A 25,650-nucleotide genomic window follows, 5' to 3' on the forward strand; every position below is an offset into this window, starting at 1 on the left:
CATGCCTATTGTGTGTTCCTAGCCCAGTTATGTAACTGTTTCCTAAAAATGAAAAGCAGTGTGCATATCAGTGACTAGAAACAAATTTTACTGGTACCAGAATTTTCCTGCCATGCAAAAAAAAAAAATCCTGAAAACACTGGTGTATTGAAAATGAAAATGTAAATATAATAATGGGATTTATTATTTTTTCTTGGGGTTACATCAGTCTTATGCTACATCCACCAACTGAAGAAGGCGGTTGGTGCAGCCCTGCACCTACTCTCGCTCGTGCCCAGCTTGTTGTAACACTCCATCCAGCCTGTTCGGTAGGCTCATTGTAGGCTCTGATCACGCTCTCTGAATGAACGGACTGGAGTCCGTGGCCAGCTTGCGCCTGGTGGCAGTATTGTGTTACAGTTTTCTGTGGTGTGAGCCAGTGATTGCTGCCAGGAAATAACCCCTGTTTTAGGGAATGAAGATTAGATACTATAAGATAAGTGGATATAATAAGGAACACATCCCTCAAACTCAGGGTTCCGTTTCTGCCAAGCCTCCGGCAGAATGAACCAGATTGTCCATGTTTGCCTGTAATATACTCTGCAAACCATACATTGCAATAAAAATGACATTTTAAGAAGTTTTAAAAGTGCTTGCATGACTTGTCCTACTTGTATAGCTAGAAAGAGAATAATGAGTGCATATTACATTACGTGTATTCTCAGTGCAGTGATGCACCTCATGTTCATGCGCCTCATTGACTCACTGACTGCTGAAGTCTTATCTGCTTTTTTCAGATATTTTTGATATATTAACAAAATCAAATATGAAAAAACGGGTTTATTCCATTTCTTTTGACTGTGTCTGCGACCATGATAGCAGAACCCTGATAATGTGAGTTATTAGTCCCACTGCTCCTATTTATGAGGGCTCCGCCAGGCGCGTAACGGATGGATGTGAGGGCGTTGCTCAGCTTGACTACTGATGGACCTCATTTTGTTTTTCATTACACAAACTGATCATACGCCCGTGAACATTACAGTACATTACATTGCATGACATTACATTACAGTACATTACAGTGCATGACATGACAGAACATTACGTTACAGTGCGCTATAGTACATGACATGACATGACATGACATGACATTCCAGTCATTTATCCAACGCTTTTATCCAAAGCGACTTACAATAAGTGAATCATGTAACGTAGGAGATCAGGAGAACTACTAGTCATCAGAGGTCATAAGTGCATCTAAACAAGCATCTAAGAGCAAAACCAGTGCTACAGTAAAAGCACAAGAAAGCGATTTTCTTTTTTTAAACGAGTGAATACAATAAGTGCTAAGAACAAGTAACAGGGTAGTAGTTCCTGAAGAGGTGAGTTTTCAACCTGCACCGAAAGATGGGCAGCGACTCCGCTGTCCTGACATCAGTGGGGAGTTCAGTCCACCACTGTGGGGCCAGGACAGAACCGAGCCGGGACCGGGTCGATCGGCAGCAGGGGCCTCTGAGCGACGGGGCAACCAGGCGTCCCGAGGCAGCAGAGCGAAGTGGTCGGGCAGGGGTGTAGGACTTGACCATGGCCTGGGGATAGGAAGGAGCTGTTCCTTTCCCTGCCCTGTAGGCCAGCACCAGAGTCTTAAACTGGATGTGAGCAGCTACTGGGAGCCAGTGTAGGGACATGAGAAGGGGAGTTGTGTGGGAGAACTTGGGGCGGTTGAACACCAGACGAGCTGCAGCTTTCTGAACAAGCTCCAGAGGTCTGATGGCCGACGCCGGGGTGCCATCAAGGAGGGAGTTGCCGTAGTCCAGCCGGGAGATGACCAGAGCCTGGATGAGCACCTGTGCCGTCTTGTCGGTGAGGGCGAACATGTCAGTGTTCCAGGACATGTGAACATTGTTTTGCCTGTGAAATTGATTGTTTATTTCCTGTTAAGTTAGCTCCTTCGCAGATTTGTGTCTTTCGCCTGACAGCCAGTGAAGCAGACTATAACGTGGTGTAATGGAAGGTTGTTGAAAGTTTAACGGTAGCTTTGGTATGGTGAAAAAACAGAACAAAGGGAGCAAGCCAGGCCAATAATTTTGAGCCCCCACCCATCACAAACACCACCCCCGCCCACAAATAAGAAAATTTGTAGGTGGAATAATTTATTTACCCCCCCCCCTTTCTCCCCAATTGTACCCAGCCAATTACCCCACTCTTCTGAGCCGTCCCGGTCTCTGCTCCACCCCCTCTGCTGATCCGGGGAGGGCTGTAGACTACCACATGTCTCCTCCCATACATGTGGAGTCACCAGCCGCTTCTTTTCCCCTGACAGGGAGGAGTTTCACCAGGGGGATATAGGCCATGGGAGAATCACGCTAGTCCCCCCTCTCCCTTGAACAGGCGCCCTGAACGACCAGAGGAGGCGCTAGTGCAGCAACCAGGACACATACCCACATCCGGCTTCTCACCTGCAGACACAGCCAATTGTATCTGTAGGGATGCCCAACCAAGCTGGAAATAACATGGAGATTCGAACCGGCGATCCCCATGTTGGTTGGTAACGGAATAGACCGCCATGCTACCTGGACGCCCCTGTAGGTGGAATTTTATGCTCACTCTGGTGTGTGATGGCAGCACACCTTTGGAATGAATGCAGGATGATTAGCAGAGCCTTCAATCTGTATTGTTCAAAATCATCATGCAACATTTTTTGCAAACTCAAAAAGACATGCATGTTAGAGTTAATATTGCTGCCTGTGCCCCTGAGCAAGGCAATGGAAAGAAGAACTGGAGTTGGTCCCCGGGTGCTGCAGCTGCCTACTGCTGCTATAGAATAGGATGGTTAAATGCAGAGGAATTTCATTGTATGTACTATGTACAAGGACAAATAAAGTGGCTTGCTTTCTTTCATTCATTCATCTTGATAAATGCTTCTTTTAACAAGATCAAAGGAGGATGATCGCCACAAATGTCAGAACTAGACAGGGCTCTGTGATGCAGACATATGTCGTCTGATATGTCATCTTTTCCCCCAAACATGCTAAATTCCTGATCAGTGAATAAAAAACGGGAAAGCACATGATGGTAATTCACAAAATGTGATCCATTTCATTTTGATAGTGTGAAAATAAAACAAACCAGCTGAAAAAGCCAACAAACAATGTATCAACATTAAAATGGTGGGAACTGAAAAGGTATGGACTATTCAATGAGAAAATCGCCTTAGTTACTGTACAGGAACAGATTTCACATCCAGTGGCGTCTGGCTGTAAAGAGCTACAGCTCTAAACTTCATCTGCATTTGACACCTGTTGCATGTCCATTCGTCCTGCAAGAGGGACCCCTCCTCTGTTGCTCTTCCTGAGGTTTTCACTCATCTTTTTCCTGATAAGGTTTCTCTTGTGGAGTTTTTCCTCATCTGAGACAAGGTTCTAAGCAACAGGGTGCTGTATATTGCACTGGTTGTAAATCCTTTTGGGACTATATGATTTTGGGCTAGACTTGATTTGCAGTTCTTTGTGGTGTTACTTGGGATACTGCACATGATTGTCACTTGACAATGGAGAAAAGTTGTGTAGGGCTGGCTTTATCAAATTGGAGTTTAGTGTTGTAGAAGTCTCGGGAGATCTGCTTTGCAGTATATCACTATTTAGACAGTGTTTCTTGCTTACCTCTGATGGACATTTTTGATGCACTGGAATAGAAGATCAATATTATTTTCAGCTAAAAATGTAAATTTACAAATATACAATTTTTGGATAGTTTTGAATGCTTTTCACATCATGGTGACTGTTGTGGAAATCAACATCAGTTTCTCAGCTGATCACAGAAAGGCATCAGTCTCAAACTTCAGGCCGTGTTGTTACTTTGTACCCTCCTGCTCTTTGGTCACTTATATTACCCCTCCCATGGATGTACATTGTGAGCCTTGGTGTGAGTATTTTGGCACTGTGATGTAGGAACAATAGCATGCTTCATATAAATCCCGGAGAAGATGTGTCAGAGGCAATCTGCCCAAATCAATGAAGTGAAATGAGACATCAGGAATTGAGGTCAGGGTTCGATTACACAATGGCTTTCAAGGGAGCCCTATTTTCCATTGTACTACAACACATGTCACATGCATGTGCATCCATGGACGCATACGGTCAATTGCAGGGTTACCATGAAAAGCATTCTACTGTTACTACATACTGTCAGTAACATTTCACACTGAGAAAATGTAGCCGTGCAGGCAACACAGACAGACACAAATACAATGCACCACTGCAATGTTTTTATATCACTTGAGCAACAACAACAAAAAAATCCACACAGTGAATCAGCCAATGGTTTGTGCTACCAGACCCAGGTTACATCACATGACAACATCGGAACCTGCCCACAGCCTCAACTGTTGGTCTTACACAAAACATGGCTACCAAGACAACAGCCACACTCTAAACACAACACGCAAACACCTGCTGCATAGACAAACATCACTGGGGCTGTCCCAAATACCTTCTGTGTGTGTGTGTGTGGTGGTGGTGGGGGGGATCGAATATTTGGCAGCAAGTATTCAACAGTATTCTAGGCTTTGCTGGGGGGGGGGGTTATCAAGTTGAATAATCAAATTGAATAAATTACAGCCTTAGACTATAAAAACTAAATTGCTCATATCTTTTCTGTTATTATTAATTAATTATGTCTTCATCACATGCTATCATTACGCTGTTATTGTAATTATGCTTTTGAGAGACATTGAAAATTGGACTATTATTCCCTTTTTACTGAAGCTAGTGCAGTGCCCGTTTGGATGTAATTCCCCCGCCAAACACAATGGAGGTTGCAATGGCAGAGTGGCACTGTTCATAAGTTGCCATGGTAAGAACATGTCTGTCTGTCTGTCCTTCGATTTTCTTGTTAACCACTCATCCAAACAGCTTCACATTCAACACTTGGGTCCTCAGCAATACACCCTCCAAGTGTGAAGTCAGTCGGATGAACGGTTGTCAAGAAAAGTGAAGGACAGACAGAAAGAGACATTTTAGTTAGATAAACTGGCTACAAATAATTTCATTTATCATCACCCGCTTCTCTGGGGTCGGGTCGCGGTGGCAGCAAGCTAAGTAGGGCACTCCAGACATCCCTCTCCCCAGCAACGCCCTCCAGCTCCTCCTGGGGGATCCCAAAGCGTTCCCAGGCCAGATTGGACATGTAGTCCCTCCAGCGAGTTCTGGGTCTACCCCGGGGTCTCCTCCCAGTTGGCCGTGTTTGGTAAGCCTCCAAATGAAAGCGCCCAGGAGGCATCCTAATCAGATGCCTGAACCACCTCAACTGGCTTCTTTCGATGCCAAGGAGCAGTGGCTCTACTCCGAGCTCCCTCCGGATGTCCGAGCTCCTCACCCTAAGGCTGAGCCCAGACACCCTACAGAGGAAACTCACTTCAGCCGCTTGTGTCTGTGATCTCACCCTTTCGGTCACTACCCAAAGCTCATGACCATAGGTGAAGGTTTGAACAAAGGTTGACTTGTAAATTGAGAGCTTTGCCTTCTAGCTCAGCTCCCTCTTCACCACAATGGTCCGGTACAATGTCCACATTACTGCAGATGCTGCACTAATCCGCCTCTCAATCTCACACTCCATCCTACCATCACTCATGAACAAGACCCCGAGACACTTGAACTCCTTCACTTGAGGCAACAACTCATCCCAAAACCAGAGGGAGCAATCCACCATTTCCCGGTAGAGAACCATGGCCTCAGACTTGGAGGTGCTGACTCTCATCCCGACCATTTCACACTCTGCTGCAAACCGTCTGAGTGCGTGATGGAGGTTGCGTTCTGACGAAGTCAACAAAACCATATCATCTGGGTCAAGGGAGCATGTGGTGGGGCGACTGGATGTGATGAGGTTAAGAACCTCGTCGGGGGAGAGGGGAGCGAGGTGGGATAGGGTGGGATGTGGAGAGGCGAGGGAGGGTGCAGAGGGTGGGATAGTGCAAGCGGCACTAACCGGGTGGTGAGAAGAGGAGGATCTGATGTCATTTACCTTCTTGTCAAAGAAGTTAGCGAAGTCATCAGGGAGAAGGGAGGAAGTGGGGGTTGAAGTAGTGTAGAGAAGGTTTCTTAGGATTAGAGGATAGGATTTTGGAGCGATAGAAGGCAGCCTTAGCAGCAGAAAGGGAGGAGGAGAAAGTGGAAAGAAGAGATTGGAAGTTGAGAAGGTCCTCTGGGAGTTTGCCTTTTCTCCATTTGCGCTCTGCCACTCTCAGGCTCCATCTGTCCGTATATACTGAGTCGGACAGCCAAGGGGCAGGTGGAGTTGGGCGTGCAGGCCTGGAGGTGAGGGGACAGAGATTGTCCAGAGAAGAGGAGAGGGTAGAGAGAAGAAGATCAGTAGCAGTGTCAGGGGGTAGGAGAGAGAAAGATTTAGGTGTAGGGAGGATAGAGGTAACAGAGGAAGAAAGATCAGTGGCGGAGAGAGAGCAGCGTTGTCTACGGGTGGAAACCATGTAGGTAGGGGGAGGGGCTGAGCGGGGTGAAGAGAGGAGGACATGAAATAGGCGTCAGAGAGCTAGAGGGGAGTAACAGAGAGACTGGAAATAGGACAGTGTCTAGTAAAAATAAGGTCCAGCTGGTTTCCGGTCTTGTGGGTAGGAGGAGAGGGTGAGAGGTGAAGGTCAAAGGAGGAGAGGAAAGAGAGAAGAGGATCTAGCTTGTTAGTGTGGATGTTGAAGTCACCGAGAAGGATAAGTGCAGAGTCATCAACAGGGAAGTGCGAGACAAGTGTGTCAAGCTCCTCCAGAAACTCACCAAGGGGGCCTGGTGGGAGGTACACAACCACGATGGTGAGTTTGACTGGATAAGAGACAGTAACAGCATGAAATTCAAAAGAGGGTGGAGAAAACTGTGGAATGGAAACAAGAGAGTGTTTCCATTTCAGGGAGATTAGCAGGCCAGTACCACCACCTCGCCTCCCAGCTCTGGGAGTGTGAGAAAAAGAGTACACATCTGACAGAGCTGCGGGTGTGGTAGTATTTTCTGGCATGATCCAGGTCTCAAATAGAGCAAGAAAGTTGAGGGAGAGGAAGGATGTGTAGCCTGAGATAAACTCAGCTTTCGGCACTGCAGACTGGCAATTCTAGAGCCCTCCCGTCACCACTTGCTCAACGTGAGTGGAGAGAGTGGGATAGATGAGATTGGTAGGGTCACAGCACCTAGGAGTGGCCCAACGTCTATGCCAGCCCCAAGAAGAGGAAAGGACAAGAATGCGAAGGTAATACGTAGTCTATACTAGGTACACAAAATACAGATGACTGACCAGATCAAAAAAGAGTAGTCCTTGCTTGACGAAGTCTTGGCTTGAAAAAGTCGCGCTTGCGTTTGTTTACTCTAGACTTCATTCAACCTTGGCTTGTTTGCCTGACAAGTAGCAGCAGTGATTTAAAAAACACCGATTGCTAATTGTCTGCCATGAGTGCAGGCCACACCCTGGCCACTTAATACCCAATTGGCCACAGAGGTACACTGAAAATAGGCTTATTGCCCAGAAACTGGACACTTATGTAAAACTCTATCCAACCCACACAATACTATTAAAACTGCAAACAGCAAGTTACCAAGGAATATATTTATATGCCAAAAGGATAACTAAGTCAAAACAGCTAGGCAACAAGAAATATTTAAGGGCACACTAGGTGAAAAACAGCTACAGCTAGAATAAGTAAATAAGACAAGTAAGTAAATAGAATAAGACAGCCACAGCTAGAATAAAATCCCACTAGGAACCAGCAGCAGCTGTATAGAGAAAAGGACTAATACTCAAGCAGCTGGAATAAGACTAGTAGCAACTTGTTAAGCAAGAAAGATGATACTTACTCTATTCTAGATGAACCAGCAATTCAGAACCACTCCAGAAGTTAAAATGCACACTGGATTGAAACTGAATGAGGCCAGACTTATAAATCCCTGTGATGTTCTGGTCACACCCTGGCCACTTAACACCCAATTGGCCAAAGAGGTACACTGAAAATAGGCCTATTGCCCAGAAACTGGTCACTTATGTACAACTCTATCAAACCCACACAATACTATTAAAACTGCAAACCGCAAGTTACTAAGGAATATATTTATAAGCCAAAAGGATAAGTCAAAACAGCTAGGCAACAAGAAATATTTAAGGGCACACTAGGTGAAAACAGCTACAGCTAGAATGAGTAAATAAGACAAGTAAGTAAATAGAATAAGACAACTACAGCTAGAATAAGATCCCACTAGGAACCAGCAGCAGATGTATAGACAAAAGGACTAATAGTCAAGCAGCTGGAATAAGACTAGTAGCAACTTGTTAAGCAAGAAAGATGATACTTACTCTATTCTAGATGAACCAGCAATTCAGAACCACTCCAGAAGTTAAGATGCACACTAGAATAAAATTGAAACACCACAGGCCTAAATAAAATGACAGTCAATAATAACAATAATACATTTTATTTGTGGGTGTCTTTCAGAGCACTCAAGGACACCTTACAGCACACAGTAAAAAACCAGCAGCACTGTATCAGACAGCATAAAATCAAAACAAAGCAGGGAGACAATAAAAAGTTAACACAACAGATAAGTATAAAATCATCATCTGCACACAACTCAATGAAGCGTGTATCAGACTGAACATGCCAGTTTGAAAAGGTGCGTTTTGAGATGGGATGTGAAGGTTGAAAGAGAGTCGGTGTTGTGAAGGTCTTGTGGGAGAGAGCTCCATCGGCGGGGGGCAAAATGACTGAAGGCTCTAGACTTCATGGTAGTCAAGCGGGCCGATGGTGTAGTGAGTTGGAGAGCAGAAGAGGATCTGAGAGTGCGGGAGGGCGTGTAGATATGAAGGAGTTCAGAAAGATATGAAGGAGCTAGGTTATTAAGGGCCTTAAGGTGAGGAACAGGATCTTGAATTCAATACGGTTTTTAATGGGGAGCTAATGGAGTTGCTGATGAACAGGAGTGATAGGATCTATGGAAGGAGTTCAGCTAATGATACGGGCAGCTGAGTTCTGAACCAACTGAAGTTCATGAATACAGCACACAGCATGCAGGTGCGTACCACATATGCCACACTTTGCCTATATTATAGGCCAGCCTGTCCTACATCATGCAAGTCAATCTGATAAAACCAGAACAGACCAGTTGCATTGCAGGTAGGGAAGAGAATCACATCACAATCATAACAACAAACATCACTAGTAAATATCACTAAGACCAGGCCTCACAAATGCACAGCTCAAGCAAGTCCTTCCCTGATTCTTACCTTAAATGAGAAGCGACCACAAGGCAACTTGTTAGCTAGCCAACTCGGTGAAGAGACGTTCAAGTGGTGATGTAAATGTAGTGATTTTAGTGCGCTGCCGCAGCAGGAATACACACAGCATTGTGTTTATGACAGTGGAGACAAATGCTTGGAAATTGGAATGTAATGAGCAAATAAACACAACATTGGCATATTTTTACTATTGCCATTAATTTCAGGAACCTTAATGTACAGAAATATAAAAATCTATAACCTGTGACACAGAAATGGACGATGTTTCAGAGCTCCCCTAAATTTCTCAAAGTAGGCTTTCAGGGGAGATCATATCCTTTTCAGGGGAGCCGAGCGCCCCTGAGCATCCCTGTAATTCAAACAGATTTAAGTGACCGTCCTCTTTGGTGGTGTGTACAAAAGTACACCTTCACATTATCAGGGAATTGAACAGGCAGCGTGGCTGTATTGTGAATGCAAACGAGAAAGGCCTGTAGTGTGTGGACTGAATCTGTGCCATTAGCTCATGATGTGCTTGTGTTGAGCAGACAGAAAATCAGTACCGCTGCAGCAGCCCAGCAATATCTGACTAGTCCAAGAACTAAGGTGGACCTTGAAGATAATGCCTGGCATAACCAGGCAATGGTGGACGATGACTCAGCACATTTCTCCACTTCTCCCCTCCTTACTTTGCTCTCGCTCTCTTTCTCCCCTTCCCTCCCTCCCCCAGTTCATAAGAGAGGCTGGAATCAGCAGTGTTCCCCTTCCTGTATCCTGCTTCCTTAGTCTGGGAACTGGCCCTCCACGTGTGCTTGGTCTGATCAATAATTAATTGATCTGGCGGCACTGTTGTGTTTTCATTTCTCAGCAAATCACATAAATGTGTACTGATGTCAAAAATAGAGAATTATGTTTATTGCAATGCAAGTACCTGTTCTCCAGTGGCCTAGCATGGACTCATACCTGCAGCTTTATGGTTACTGGTCTGATGCTATCACACTTTTGACTTCCTTCAGTTCTCAAAAGCAGATTTCAGGGGACACAGAGCTCAGAGGTGCCACACCTTGATAGCTATTAGTTTTCAGAAGTCTGTCTGGTGTTTGGTACCCACACACATTTATTCAGGGCCGTATTCTAACTTGTCTCACACATTCATGTGATACACAGTCATCTATTTAAGGCTGAGTGTCACCCACTACCTCTGCCTCTCCGGGTATCCTTTGTGGTGATATTTGCTTTCATTTTCAGAACTAAGAGGACAATAATTTCAAACAATGCATCTTTCAGGTCAAACCATTCACGAGTATCCTGATTGCATAATAATGTGACAAATGAAGATTGGAGAATGAAAAGCATTATGCCCTCCAGACAGTTTGATGCATGAGGAAGACGAGCATGACATCATTAGTACTCTAGCAAGAGGCCCGTTCATGTGGCAAAGTAAAACGTCTTTTGGCAGATGACTGGTTCTCCGGATTCTCCTCTTGTCACTACTGTGTGTCATGAGATGTAGATTATCTTAAAGAGATAATTCTGCAGTAGTTCAGAGCTGAATAGGCCATAAGATATTTCTTTATGGTACTCACAGCTCCTGTTTGCAAGTAATACTCTTCCTTGTTTCATTGCATACTACATGTCTAGGAATAATCAGTTCAACTGCCATTTGCCCACAAATAATTTGCAAGGGCTAACTAAAACATTATTATACTTCCATGCGTTTACTGTTACAATTCGACTGCTGTTTAAGTGTAACTGCAAAAACATCCATATAGCAACAATAAAACATTTTACTTGACAGAAAAATGAAAGATAATTATATTGTGTATAATTACAATTCTTAGAACAACAGTTTAGCTAAACTATGCTTAGCACAAAAAGTAAGGAAATGTGTGTTTGGTAGATTATGTCTTTGTTGTAACAATGCTTCTTGGCTATAAATCTTATACCGTTGGAAAGCCTGTTTATTTCCCGTTTAAATGGTGCCACATTTGTAAGGAACATGCATTTGTAGGATGAGCAGCAGAGCTGAGTATGTGGGTTGCGCCCATGAAAAATTTGCCAAATCTTCTCTGCCAATGCTAAACAGCTTGTTTTGCTGTTGCTATTGACTCTTGTTTTGAGCTTCTCATACCCCAGGTGCTGACAATCAGCTGTCTGATATAAGATTTATTGCCAAGAAGCATCGTTACAACAAAGAAGTAATCTACCAAACACACATTTCCTTACTTTTTATGCTAAGTATTTGGAACTGCTACAAAAGTAGGCATTAATCTCTTCAGTGCCATGTTCAGTACAATCTGCCAAGTTATGAGTTATATTCATAGTGTGGTGCTACCACAGGAGGGCGTACTTCACCTTTACAGCTCAGAAAAACTACTGGCACAACAAAGGAAGAAGCAGTCCTGACCGTGTAGACATGTTCATTTTCTTAAATACAAACCAGTAGGATTTACGTTTACTGTGGAGAGGTTCTGAGTATATATTTTTCAAGTTTTCCATTTATACAGCACTTTGTTTGGGCTTGGTTTGGTCTGCCTTGTAGTCCAGACTTCCGGTTTCTACTGCAGCGGTCATACCAGTTTCCTGTTTGTTGGCGTGTGCTATTGACAATGTCATATTTTTCGTGATGCCTGCAAGATTTACCATGGATAAATGGCAACGACATGCACAGAATTGTCAACAAACTTTCACCTGCACCTACCAGCAAATGGGTGAAAAGTGCTGGTAGGTCCCCGGCACAAACAGAGCAATATAGTGTAGCTGTTAAGTGCCAGGAGGGTTGCTGTGACGTGTACATGGCACAACACAGGAGAGCTAACACATCAGACCAGGGCTCCACAGTCTACACCATCTACAGGCCAGGACTCCACAGTCTACACCATCTACAGGCCAGGACTCCACAGTCTACACCATCTACAGGCCAGGGCTCCACAGTCTACACCATCTACAGACCAGCACTCCACAGTCTACACCATCTACAGGCCAGGACTCCACAGTCTACACCATCTACAGGCCAGGACTCCACAGTCTACACCATCTACAGGCCAGGACTCCACAGTCTGCACCATCTACAGGCCAGGGCTCCACAGTCTACACCATCTACAGACCAGCACTCCACAGTCTACACCATCTACAGGCCAGGACTCCACAGTCTGCACCATCTATAGGCCAGGGCTCCACAGTCTACACCATCTACAGACCAGCACTCAACAGTCTACACCATCTACAGGCCAGCACTCAACAGTCTACACCATCTACAGGCCAGGACTCCACAGTCTACACCATCTACGGGCCAGAACTCCAAAGTCTACAATCATCTACAGGCCAGGACTCCATAGTCTACACCATCTACAGGCCAGGACTCCACATTCTACACCATCTACAGGCCAGGACTCCATAGTCTACACCATCTACAGGCCAGGACTCCACAGTCTACACCATCTACAGGCCAGGACTCCACAGTCTACACCATCTACAGGCCAGTGGCCACTCTTTCAAGGATGAGGATGTGCACGTCCTTGATAGGGAGGAACACTGGTTTGAAAGGGGAGTCAGAGGCCATCTTTGTGAGGAGGGACTGACCATCCCTGACCTGGGGGGGGCTAAGATGACACATGTCACCATCTTACAAAGCTGTAATTGCAACTATTCCCCAATCCTCTGTGAATAGGACACGTGGCCGTTGTAACTCTAGTTAATGGTCACGGTAATTTACATATGAAACCGATCATTGGTTTGGGTCGTTATGCCACTGTATTGTTTATAAACACACTGCATTGTTTATAAACACACTGCATTGTTTATAAGCACACTATTGTTTATAAACACACTGCATTGTTTATAAACACACTGCGTTGTTTATAAACACTGCATTGTTTATAAACACACTGCATTGTATATAAACACACTGAATTGTTTATAAACACACTGCATTGTTTATAAGGGTAGGATACCTGCAGTCAGGTGAGAGTGAAGAGGTCACTTAGAGCAGTGTTTCTCAACCGGGGGTCCGCGGACCCCTAGTGGTCCGTGGTGTAATTGCAAGGGGTCCGTGAAAATAAAATATCTTTAAAAAAAAGATCCTATGACATTTATAGAAATAGGATTATTTTACTCAAATGTGACTGAGACCTTTATCTACCTAAACTATAAAGGGTAACAGGACTTTTTTCTCTAATTACATCTGTTTCACAAGTGTAATTTATTGTATTTTAATAAGAGATCTCGCTCCCGTTTGCATTGTTAAAAGTTACTGCATAAAAATTCTGTTGTTACATATATCTGAAAGTTACTGAATACATATTCTGTTTTGTTACATATATCTGAAAGTTACTGACTACATATTCTGTTTTGTTACATATATCTGACAGTTACTGAATACATATTCTGTTTTGTTACTTTTATCTGAAAGTTACTGCATAAGAATTCTGTTTTGTTACATTTATCTGAAAGTTACTGACTACATATTCTGTTTTGTTACATATATCTGAAAGTTACTGAATACATATTCTGTGTTGTTACATGTATCTGAAAGTTACTGAATACATATTCTGTTTTGTTACATATATCTGAAAGTTACTGAATACATATTCTGTTTTGTTACATATATCTGAAAGTTACTGAATATATATTCTGTTTTGTTACATATATATGAAAGTTACTGAATACATATACTGTGTTGTTACATATATCTGAAAGTTACTGAATACATATTCTGTGTTGTTACATGTATCTGAAAGTTACTGAATACATATTCTGTTTTGTTACATATATCTGAAAGTTACTGACTACATATTCTGTTTTGTTACATATATCTGACAGTTACTGAATACATATACTGTGTTGTTACATATATCTGAAAGTTACTGAATACATATTCTGTTTTGTTACATATATCTGAAAGTTACTGCATAAGAATTCTGTTTTGTTACATATATCTGAAAGTTACTGAATACATATTCTGTTTTGTTACATATATCTGAAAGTTACTGAATACATATTCTGTTTTGTTACATGTATCTGAAAGTTACTGACTACATATTCTGTTTTGTTACATATATCTGAAAGTTACTGAATACATATTCTGTTTTGTTACATATATCTGAAAGTTACTGAATATATATTCTGTGTTGTTACATATATCTGAAAGTTACTGCATAAGAATTCTGTTTTGTTAACTATATCTAAGTTACAACTGAAAGCTCTTATTTTTGCCCCAAAGAGTGAATAAATGCTATAATGCGATTTAAAATGCAGTTTCTACTGTTTCTATCAAATTGCAACCCCCCTCCCCCAAGATCAGGTGGAGGGGTCCTCAGGGTAGATCAAAAATACGCAGGGGGTCCAGGACCCCAAAAAGGTTGAGAACCACTGACTTAGATGATGATGAAACATTTCTCCCACTTACGCTGTGTCCAGATGAACTGATTCAAATTGTTGAGATTTTCTCACCTGGATTATTGAGATGCATCAAGACATGTGCTAATTCAGCTGCTAAATTACGGCTCAGTTATGGAATCGGGAGAGAAAACTGAGTTTTTCATTTCAGCTCCGCGCTCAAGGAATGTAGAAGCGAGGGCACACTTTATCTTGTCAAGTATCACTTTATTTGTTAACGTTTCGGTCGACTGACCATCACTTATGCATGTAATGTGTGTGGTTAAAACTAGACTATATCCATTCACATCACAACACCGCACCACACCGAACGTCCTGTACCAAGCGGCACAGTACAAATAAGTGTAACGTTACAGCCCTAACACACTTGCATGCTATTAATCTGGCATGAGATTAACTGGTCTCTATGTCTTTCTCATTTATTTCTGGTAAAGTTGATGAGGATGTTCACCTGTTGACTTCAGATTGTGGACTGTGACATGCCTGCAGTGAATGCAACTGGTTGGTTATTATGACGCAAAGTTTGCATTAGTTGGCACGCAGAAACACTCATGCTACGGTGCTCTGCAACATGGGAGATGCACCAAACAAACGAATCAGACGGGCTTGGAAAATAATTAGACCTGCTCGGTGCGTGTTTGAGGATGATGCTGCAGCAGCAGCCAGGCGGTGATACTAGGGACACGTTCTGGATGATGTCTTAAGCATATGTTCCTTCACCATCAGGGGGCCTTTGAATGGTACCGTTTAAATTTGTTTATTAAACTGCATCGCAAAAATAACACACGAGCAGTTTTTTTGCCATGCTCTTTTTAAGATTATGACCCATAAAGTTTGTATTTCAAATGTTTGTGAATTTACTTCCCACTACGCAGAGTGGTGATGAACAGATCACTTTGTTTTCTGGACAGCGGTGTGACATTAAAGACTGCCCTCATTTCTTTCAGTCTGTCTACAAGGTTACAGAGGTTATCATGTTTCCACAGACACAATAGCGCAAAAATTGAACTCATGTATAGACTACAACCTTGTGGACATTGTGCACATACATTTTAAGTTCATTCACAAAGACACTTGATTCACAACTCTGCAGTCCATTAAAGGTGTGCCGTGTTTTGAGAACCAAGGCCTGTACTGAACTGTCGAAGAACCAAGGCCTGTACTGAACTGTGTGGACTGAGTATGCAACCATTACAACCTCCGCTGTCAATGAGGGTCCTCACAACTTTGGTATCACTCTTTGTGTGTGTGTGTGTGTGTGTGTGTGTGTGTGTGTGTGTGTGTGTGTGTGTGTGTATATGTGTGTATATGTGTGTATATGTGTGTGTGTGTGTTTGATGGCCTGTTCAGGGTTGGGCGGCAGGCGGGAAACCCGCCTGCCGCCCAATGACTGCTGGGATAGGCTCCAGCATCCCCGCAACCCTGAGAGCAGGATAAGCGGTTCAGATAATGGATGGATGGATATTTACTACTATTAGACTTATAAGTTTATAGTCTACAACATCCCCTCCCCCAATTATTGTTTTTAATCACTTCATATCAAGTGCTTAAAGAGACTGTACTGAAGGCTTCCTTGACCTCGTTTCAGTGTGTAATTAAAACACGAATACAGTGGTCATAAATAGCCTGCCCTCTTTCTAAAATACACCCCTCATCCAAATGTTGTGGGTCTCCAATGTTTGGTTTGTAAAGCAGGGCTTTGTACACTTGAAAATCAACTGTCTGCTGTCTACGCTCACAGAGGGTTGGCGTGGTTTTGTGATAAGTGCTGTTGAAATTTACTTCTAATTTTGTTGTGTAAAAAATTTATTTTGAGACTAAACCCAGCATTCAAATAATTGTCTTCAAATACAGCAAGGAAGTTGGCTGCAACATTAATGAGGGCAATCTGCATAGCGACGGTTGCTAATGATCATTGTTTGTTCCCAGCTCATGACGTTTACTGGCGCGGTAGCCGTTTGATATAGTGAGATTATGTTGTGCCATTTAAGATATGTCCTGGTTGGTAAAACACAAGACATCCATACACACAATGGCACTGCATGCATTTCAGCACTTCCAGTTTGAACAGCAACTCCCTAGTTGTTCTATGCTGCCTCCCAGTGTGGCTGGGCAGTGATTCAGTATTACTGCTTATTGTCTTGCAATGCTGTCATTTCAGGATGAATATTGTCAAAGCCTCAACACAGTTTTTTTGTCTAAAGTAATGATCATGAGAATGTCCATCCATCCATCCATAATCCAAACCGCTTATCCTGCTCTCAGGGTCGCGGGATACTGGAGCCTATCCCAGCAGTCATTGGGCGGCAGGCGGGGAGACAGCCCTGGACAGGCCGCCAGGCCACCCCAGGGCTGATATGAGGCCATAATGATTATGTATTGCCTAAAATTTCTCGCAAAATGAGATCTAGAATATTTGAGGAAGTATTCTTGGTTTAAAGCCATATTTTGTATTACTCAGCAGTTCAGAGTGATGAACATAGAGGAGATAACATGATTCTGATATCATGTGGATTTCCCTACAAATATTGTGAACATTACTAAGAATGTGGCCCGATTGCTCTGGTCCTGGCATGACCATAGTGTAATGTTTCTCCCAGGATCTGGGTCCACTGCCTAAAGGAGCAGCTGTTATCCCTGGAACACTGAAAAACCAGCAGTTATTCCCGAGGGAACCCAGTACCTTACCATTCTAGGGTCTCTTAGGCCCACACTAGTCTGGCTTAGTGGATGTGAAGTGTTCTAATTGGTGCTGGCCAAATCTAGTCGGATATGTCCCTTTCCTCTCTGAGCCCATTGTGTTACAGATTTCAGCACTCCCAAGCAACTCCAGAAACTTTTCAACATTGATAACTACGAGAGAAAAAAAAATGATAGCGCTCTCCTCCACGCATGTTTTACTAATTTTGTCAGAAATATAAACATTTGCAAAGAATATGTATCAAACACCTTTGAACTGCAATGTCCTTGTATGTTTACCAAATCGTGACGGCAAGTGGTAGGTTTTTCAACTATGGCTCTTCATGCGGCGGGGGTTAGCTTAGCAGCTCGTGCAAAGCAAGCTCCAATGGGCCCTGTCAGTTCATCTAAATCTACAGCATATTGCTGTTTTATGATAGCAGTGAATGAACTGTGCTTGTTTTTCTTGTCTTTAATAACTGAAACCACGAAGTTGGTCAACATTGACAGTTTATGATGGAGTTTGCTAGGAGACTTCTCCATTGCTCACTTCCCCAAATCACCAACATGTCACTCTTATTTCCCCACAGGGATTAACAAAGTAGATCTTAAGTACATCTCTTGATTTCCACAATAAAGACATTTGCGACTCCGCACTATTTTGGAGGAGCAGAGTCACCAGAAGTCTTGCCCACTTGAGCAGTGGTTGGTTTCTTCAAAACGGAAAGACTGTTTCTTTAATTATCCAGCTTTGGTAAGGGTTTAGCCAGACCCAACTCTTTGAGTTAGGGTCTGGCTAGCACAGGGGTGGCTAACCATGTGCCATGGAGAGCCATGTGTATGCAGGTTTTCATTCCAGCCAGACTCCACACCAGGTGATTTCACTGGTTAGCAACCCTTCAACTAAAGAGGAAGAATGTATCAGTGAAATCACCTGGTGTGGAGTCGGGTTGGAATGAAAACCTGCATACACATGGCTCTCCATGGCACATGGTTAGCCACCGCTGGGCTAGCAAGACTAAGACCAGACTAAAACTTTTATCTTTTGCCAAAGTCAGTGTGTTTTGCAATCACAACAGAATACCAGACCAGTGCTAACTGTCCCTGCATACAAAGGCACACAAATGCATAAGCATAAACACTCATATACACTACATGGCCAAAAGTATGTGGACACCCAAACATCACATCCATATGTGCTTGTTGAACATCTCATTCTAAAACCATGGGCATTGATATGGAGTTGCCCCCCCCCCCTTTTGAGGCTATAACAGCCTCCACTCTTCTGGGAAGGCTTTCCACATAGCCTGAAGAGCATTAGTGAGGTTGGGCACGGATGTTGGGGAGAAGGCCTGGCTCGTAGTCAGCATTCCAGTTCACCCCAAATGTGTTTTGGAGTTGGGGTCAGGGCTCTGTGCAGGCCAGTCAATTTCTTCCACACCGAACTTGTCAGACCATGTCTTAATGGACCTCGCTTTATGCACGGGGAAGGGCTTTCCCCAAACTGTTGTCACAAAGTCAGAAGCACATAATTCTCTAGAACAGGGGTGGCTAACCATGTGCCATGGAGAGCCATGTGTATGCAGGTTTTCATTCCAGCTGGCCTCCACACCAGGTGATTTTACTGATTAGCAACCCTTCAACCAAAGAGGAAGCATGTATCAGCGAAATCACCTGGTGTGGAGTCGAGCTGGAATGAAAACCTGCATACACATGGCTCTCCATGACACATGGTTAGCCACTGCTGCTCTAGAATGTCATTTTATGCTGTAGCATTAAGATTTATTTTCCCTGGAACAATGGGGGCAAGCCCAAAGCATGAAAAAAAGCGCCAGACCATTAATCCTCCTCCACCAAACTTTACAGTTGGCACTATACATTCGCGCAGGTAGTGTTCTTCTGGTATCCGCCAAACCCAGATTGGTCTGTCAGACTGCCCGATAGTGAGGCGTAATTCGTCAATCCACAAAAGCCATTTCCACTGCTCCAGAGTCCAATGGCGGTGTGCTTTACACCACTCCAGGAATTGTGCATGGTGACCTTAGGCTTATGTGTGGCTGCTCTGCCATAGAAACTCATTTCATGAAGCTCCTGACGAACACTTCTTGTGCTGACATTGCTTCCAGAGGCAGTTTGGAACTCGGTAGTGAGTGTTGCAACCGACGATTTTTACACTTTGATTTTTACACACTTCAGCACTCGGTAGTCCTATTCTGGGGTTTTGGGTGGTCTACAGCGTCACGGCTGAGCTGTTGTTCCTATGAGACGTTTCCACTTCCACTTACAGTGGACTAGGACAAATCTAGCAGGGCAGAAATTTCACCGACTTGTTGGAAAGGTGGCATCCTGTGTCAGGGCCATGTTGGAAGTCACTGAGCTCTGTGGTACGACCCATTCTACTGCCAATGTTTGTCTATTGAGATTGCATGGCTGTATGCTTGATTTTATGCACCTTTTAGCACCGAGTGAATCTGAAATAGCCAAACTCACTAATTAGAAGGGATGTCCACGTACTTTTGGCCATGTAGCGTATAATCGCTCCTAATTTCATAGTGCCTTGAGATTGTTGTAGGCTCTTTTTTTTTATAAATCAAATAACACTTGGAAGCACAGAGTGAACTAATGTAGCTTTACTGGCTTGACGACATAAGATTTATATTTGCCTCTTGCCTCCTCCTCCACCCACATACCTCATCATTTGTTTTTAAAAAAGAGAATGCTTTTTTTAATAAAAAGTTCATTTAAATGATTTTCTTTGGTTAGTTAACCTAATTTTCCAAGTTAAGAACCACAATCATTTTATGAAAAAGTTTTATTTTTTTCTGATCAGATGTATTATTCTCAGATCTTAGTTCTCTCTCTTGCTGTGTGCCACTTCATAAGCTGTCCGTACTGCAGCACGGCCCTACTGGCCCTGTGGTTCCCCTCTGGCTAGACTCCCTTCAATGGGGCGGGGTGTGGGAGGGAACTCGTTTGCCGCAGAGTTGCCAGTGCAGAGATGGGGAAGCAATTCATTGCTGTCCCACAACACTGACAATGCTGGTGCACACAAGCACGCATGGGCACAGACACACAGCAGCACAATGAGCACCCAGTCTGAGTGCTGCCAGAGAGCAGGCAGTAGTTTGAAGAGGGCTGCTCCTAGCAAGGCAGTATCAGACTGAATCTCTACACACGCACCAGACACCGTCACACACAGTTCACACACAGGCATGCAGGAGCAGAAGGAGAGCGAGGAGGTAAGGGAAGACTTACAGCCTTTTCACAGTTCAGTGGTAGATTAAGGTATTTAAACCTGATATAACTGTTTCTGTGTGTGTTCCTGTGTGTTGTTTGGGTGCAAGCAGGTTTATATGCACATTTACTGTCGCCTCACCCTGCATACTGAAGATGATATAAAGCCTGAACTCCATAGCAAATGCAGCAAAGCCGTCGTCTTATTCTCTCTCTTCTCTCTCCCATAGTAGCTTCCCCACCTCCTCTCCTCCTGTCTGTCCCTTTGCCATTTGGAGCTTCACTTGTCTATACGTACTAGCTTCATTCAGCAAAGATGAATCATTCTCATACATTCTCATACATTCCATTGTCTTCGTACTTTTACCTGTGCAGTGACAGAAGTTGAATCTAATTGAAAACACTTCTGTTCTGAAGCAGAGGCTGGTTTGTGTGCTAGTCCACGCTGTGTTGTGGTAGTGTTTGTTCTATTTCAAACACACACACACACACACACACACACACACACACACACTCCCATGACAGTGGACATTATGTGGAGCAAAGCGTGTTCATTCTGGAGCAGGAGATGTGCAGGGAAGGAGCTGGATCAGGTCACACCTCAGTGCTGCGGTTGTGTTTACTTGACTGAGTTATACCATCACATCAGAGTTGTTCAGAGCACACGTGATGTGTGTTTTCAAAATGGGTAGAAGAAGTACTTGAGAAACTATTTAACACGTGTCCTTTGCTGAGGCTACGGGCGACCATGTAAATCAAGGGTCCCCAGGCTGGCTGAGATCTGTAGGGGTCTTAGTTTGTAGAGAACCTGTTGGCATAAGAGTTGTTTTGTCTTGGACTTTCTGTTCATAGCAAACCCTCAGTCATGTCTGTTTGTGCCTGTCTCGTGGTTAGTTATCTGTTCTGTCTGGCCTGATTTCTTATTGAAGTAATCTTGGAACTGTTTTCACTGTTTTAAAAATATCTCTCCCAGCTCATGCAAATACACAAGAAAACATCCCACTGTTTCTGGTCATCATAACGCCAGAGACTTCATAAATCCTCACTCAGAGGACTAAAATTCAGGGTCAGGTCCATGTAGACAAGTACCGTTGGGGGCCTACTTGTTCACAGTCTTCACTGGACTATGCATTTGCACTACTAACATCGGTTTAGTCTCGCGATGCCAGAAAATCGAAGCTCTCGCCCACCTGTAGGTGAGCGAAGCGTGTAGGGACTGACTCGTGAGGCTAACATTAATTAAACTCAGTCATTTTTGGTGCTTCAGACAGAAATCGGTTATCTTTGTGTTTGTTTAAATCTTCATTCCCGCTCGTCTGCTGGCAGCAGAATTCATAAAGCAGGTCTTGTCATCGTGGCACGTTAGAGTCGTTAGTTTCTTACCAGGCTTGTTTGCCATGATTCAGTGTTTCATGTATGTAAGGAGTTACTGAGATACTTTGCAGGGGTGGACAACTGTCCATGTTGTTTCAGCCACTGTGGTGAGCCTGCGACTTGCCAGCTGGAACCCTCCAGGTTGTTTTGTGGGACAGTTTGTGATAAAGCCTGGAAGAGAAGTCCTGGTTTTTGTCCCGCAGGCTCCTTTCCCAGAGCCAACAAAGTAGCCTCTTCCCCATTCATCCCCCCTCTATCGCCCCCTCTCTCTGGCACTTCCTTTCTCTTACTGGAATGCAGTATTGTTTGTAGGGGATGCCCCTTGTGTTTGGGTCTTGTGAGGGCACTTGATGTCGGGGATTCAGAAGAGGGAGAAAAAACGGCAAGGCAGTAGCCAGTTGATGGGAAGGTGAAGGAAACAGATCTTTCTGTATGTCAGAACATAAACGACTCCCCTGCCACTGCCCTGCCTTTCCAGTCCATTATTAGTTAATTTAGTGAAGGATGGCCAGCTCGGGTTAAGAGGAATCGAACGGACCTCACAGTTTTGCCTGCTGTAAATGGGATTAACAAACAAACAAGGAATTATCAGAATAAACCTGCCTTTTCTCTTGAGGATATGTTTGGGTTGCAGCACCACGTCCTGTGACCTTTCAAGACCATCAGATCCCAAAAGCCACTTTTCTTTCCTGCACAGTAGTTCTCAGGTGTAACTTGTGTTTAGGAGACTCACTGTATCACAGTTCTTTTACTGTAAACTTCCTTGATGTTCTTACTTTTTGTTTTCAGAGTGTTGAGTTTTTTGCTGTACTGCCCATAGTGCTGCAGCCTGTCAGATGGAATGGCCTTTACCGACTTTACCGACATCCCAGTGCTGAAACCCAGGCTGTATATAAATTTTTAAAAAATGCACGTCGTGCCTGTGATGTCAACCACTGGTTTTTGAAGGAGCATTTGAAGAGTAAAGTTTAATTTCATGCTCACCGCCATCTTGTCAGTTGTTGGAGCCAGAAAATCCAAATTTGGGCTACATGGTGGACCATGGCTGGAGCTGGGCTGAAATCTCGTCGCCAGACCTATGAATCAAGGCAGAAACACCCTCAACATGCTACTAGTTTAATCCTTAATATCTTCTTAATGCAGCAGTATTTTTTTGGAATAATCACCCTCACAGTGTGTCTGACTGGAAATTAGCGACTGAGACTCCAACTTCTTGTAGAAAAAATGTACTGGCTTTGTATTTGAAGGTAGAACTCTGAGAAGTTTTCTGAGGAGATTTCAAGTAGGCTATTTTGGAAAATGGTAAAGTTACTGGTACTGAATTAATTAACTAGATCATTCGAACTACAGGATCATGGCTATGGATACACATCGATTTGATTTAGTATTTTAATCTGCAGTGAAAAACCCCCACAAGGTTGCATTGCAGCATCACATTGCCTCTGGTGCAATGAGGTGTTTATTTTAGTCATTTTTGAACAGGTTGTACTCATTTCTTACACAGTTCTATGTAGTTCTTACCTGTTGGAGGGCCATGTACCTGCACTTAGAGAAAAAAAAATAGACCACCTGCATACCCACAGCTTCAGTTCAGTCCACTACAGGAGAGACCTGATGTTCTCTGCATTAGGTGTAAAATATATATGCATATATTGGTATCGGCATCGCAAATCAGCCAAAATGAGTTGGAAAATATCGTCATATTGGCAAACATCCAATATCGTGCATCCCTAAATTTAATCATGATTCTCATTTCCTGGTTGTGATGATGACAGTAGAGAAATTGCCAACAGCGAACTTTCTAATTACTTCACCTCAAACATAAAACTGTTCTAACTGCACAGTATTCATGTAACTAAGATTTGCTGGGGAAAAAAAAGTACATGCTTATCAACTTGGTCATTTTCAAAAGTACAGTCGCTGCCCGGGAGTGCAGGGAGCGGGCAGTAGGTGGCAGAAATGGCTCAGGAAAGTCCAAACGGCTCGTGCAGCACAAAGTCTTCCGAAGGTAGATCTGTGAATTGAAAAGAGCCAAAGTTAAACCATGATTTACTGCAAATCTGCCCTTCCTCAAACCTCACGCAGGTACGTCCAAGTTGAGAGAAGTTCTAAGACATTCAAACAGAGACGTTCTTGTGAGAACGTCTATTTCCTGCGAGAACTTCTTTGTTTGGACGTCGGCTCTGGAATGGAAAGTAACGAGTATATTAGGTCTGCAGTAAAATAGTAAAATGTGGTTCTTAAAGGGGTACTAAACACTTAAACGTGGTGTGAAAGAAGGGTAGGTTTCTGTAGAACACATTCAGATTCACACTCCCACAGTCCACACATGTAGGTCAGGTGACTCGGCCGTACTAAATTGTCCCTAGGTATGAATGTGTGTGTGTGTGTGTGTGTGTGTGTGTGTGTCTCGGCCCTGTGATGGCCTGGTGGCCTGTCCAGGGTGTCTCCCCGCCTGCCGCCCAATGACTGATGGGATAGACTCCAGCATCCCCGCGACCCTGAGAGCAAGTGCGGATAATGGATGCACGGATGGGAAATGAGCATGGTGTCGCTACTCGTCTTCTGTAGGGTTCCAGTCATGTTTACCGCTTTGTTTTCATCCAGAGGGGAGCGTGGCTGCACCGTGGACCCTTGTTACAAGACTACTGACAGTGGTGGAATGTAACTAAAGAACATTTACTTAATTACTGTACTTAAGTACACATTTCAGGTACTTTTACTTTACTGGGGTATTTCCATTTTATGCAACTTTATACTTCTACTCCACTACATTCAGAGGGAAATATTGTACTTTTTTACTCCGCTGCATTTATCTGACAGCTAGTTACTTCTTATATTTAATTCTTAATACGTCTCAGATTTCAACCCAACTTACCAGTACACACAAGATCTGCTCAGACCCTAGAGACTTTTAAATCTTGGTTAAAGACCTACCTCTTCTCGCTGGCATTCAATTCAAGTTGAGCTTGACACCATGATATTATTCTGTAAATATACTTTCTCTTATGTTTTATTGTTTACATTTTATATTCTTTATTTTATTATGTCTTCTTTACATATATTTTTATAGTCATATGTGTCACTTATTTTATATTGTATTTTAAGCTTGTGCAGCACTTTGGTTCAACTTGACTTGACTTCACTACCCTTCCTGTCCAGTGAAAACTATGTATCACCAAATTCGGGGCTTCTAAATGTGATGAATTGAGAGATTAAGTGTTCCTTTATGGGTCAAGAAAATTCACCTACTTCTTAAGCTAAATCAACTATCTTAAAAAACTTGGACTGGCTGGAAAATGCATTGTCACAAAGCCGAAAACAGGCTGTTTTTCTGAGCTCAAGGAAACTGGACTTTTCAGAGACGCGTGGTTCTGACAGGGCAGTGACGCTACGAACATATGATGATTTGTAATGCACTACATTAAACTTAACCAACACATGTATAAAATAAAGTAGATAAAATTAGCACAACCTCAAACATCTACAACAATAAAATGCAACATACACATTAATGCAGCATTTTTTTAATGTTTAAATTTAATTTTTAATTTTCTATTGTTTTTAATATTATTAATATCAGTAAAACACTGACAGGGATAATTGTTCCGCAGAATGAGTACTTTTATTTTTCATACTTTAAGTATATTTTGCTGACAACACTTACATACTTTTACTTATTTAAATGTAGGACTCCTACTTGTAGTGGAGTATTTTCAGTGTGGT

General features: G+C 43.3%; 1 protein-coding gene across 1 annotated transcript in view; it reads left to right on the plus strand.

Moving 5' to 3' along the window:
- The window catches only part of dlg2 (discs, large homolog 2 (Drosophila)), a 472,305-nt gene that overhangs the window by 103,285 nt on the left and 343,370 nt on the right, over window positions 1-25,650 (plus strand). The window lies entirely within an intron of this gene.

Source organism: Lampris incognitus, chromosome 8, assembly GCF_029633865.1.
Source record: "Lampris incognitus isolate fLamInc1 chromosome 8, fLamInc1.hap2, whole genome shotgun sequence".
Lineage (NCBI taxonomy): Eukaryota > Metazoa > Chordata > Actinopteri > Lampriformes > Lampridae > Lampris > Lampris incognitus.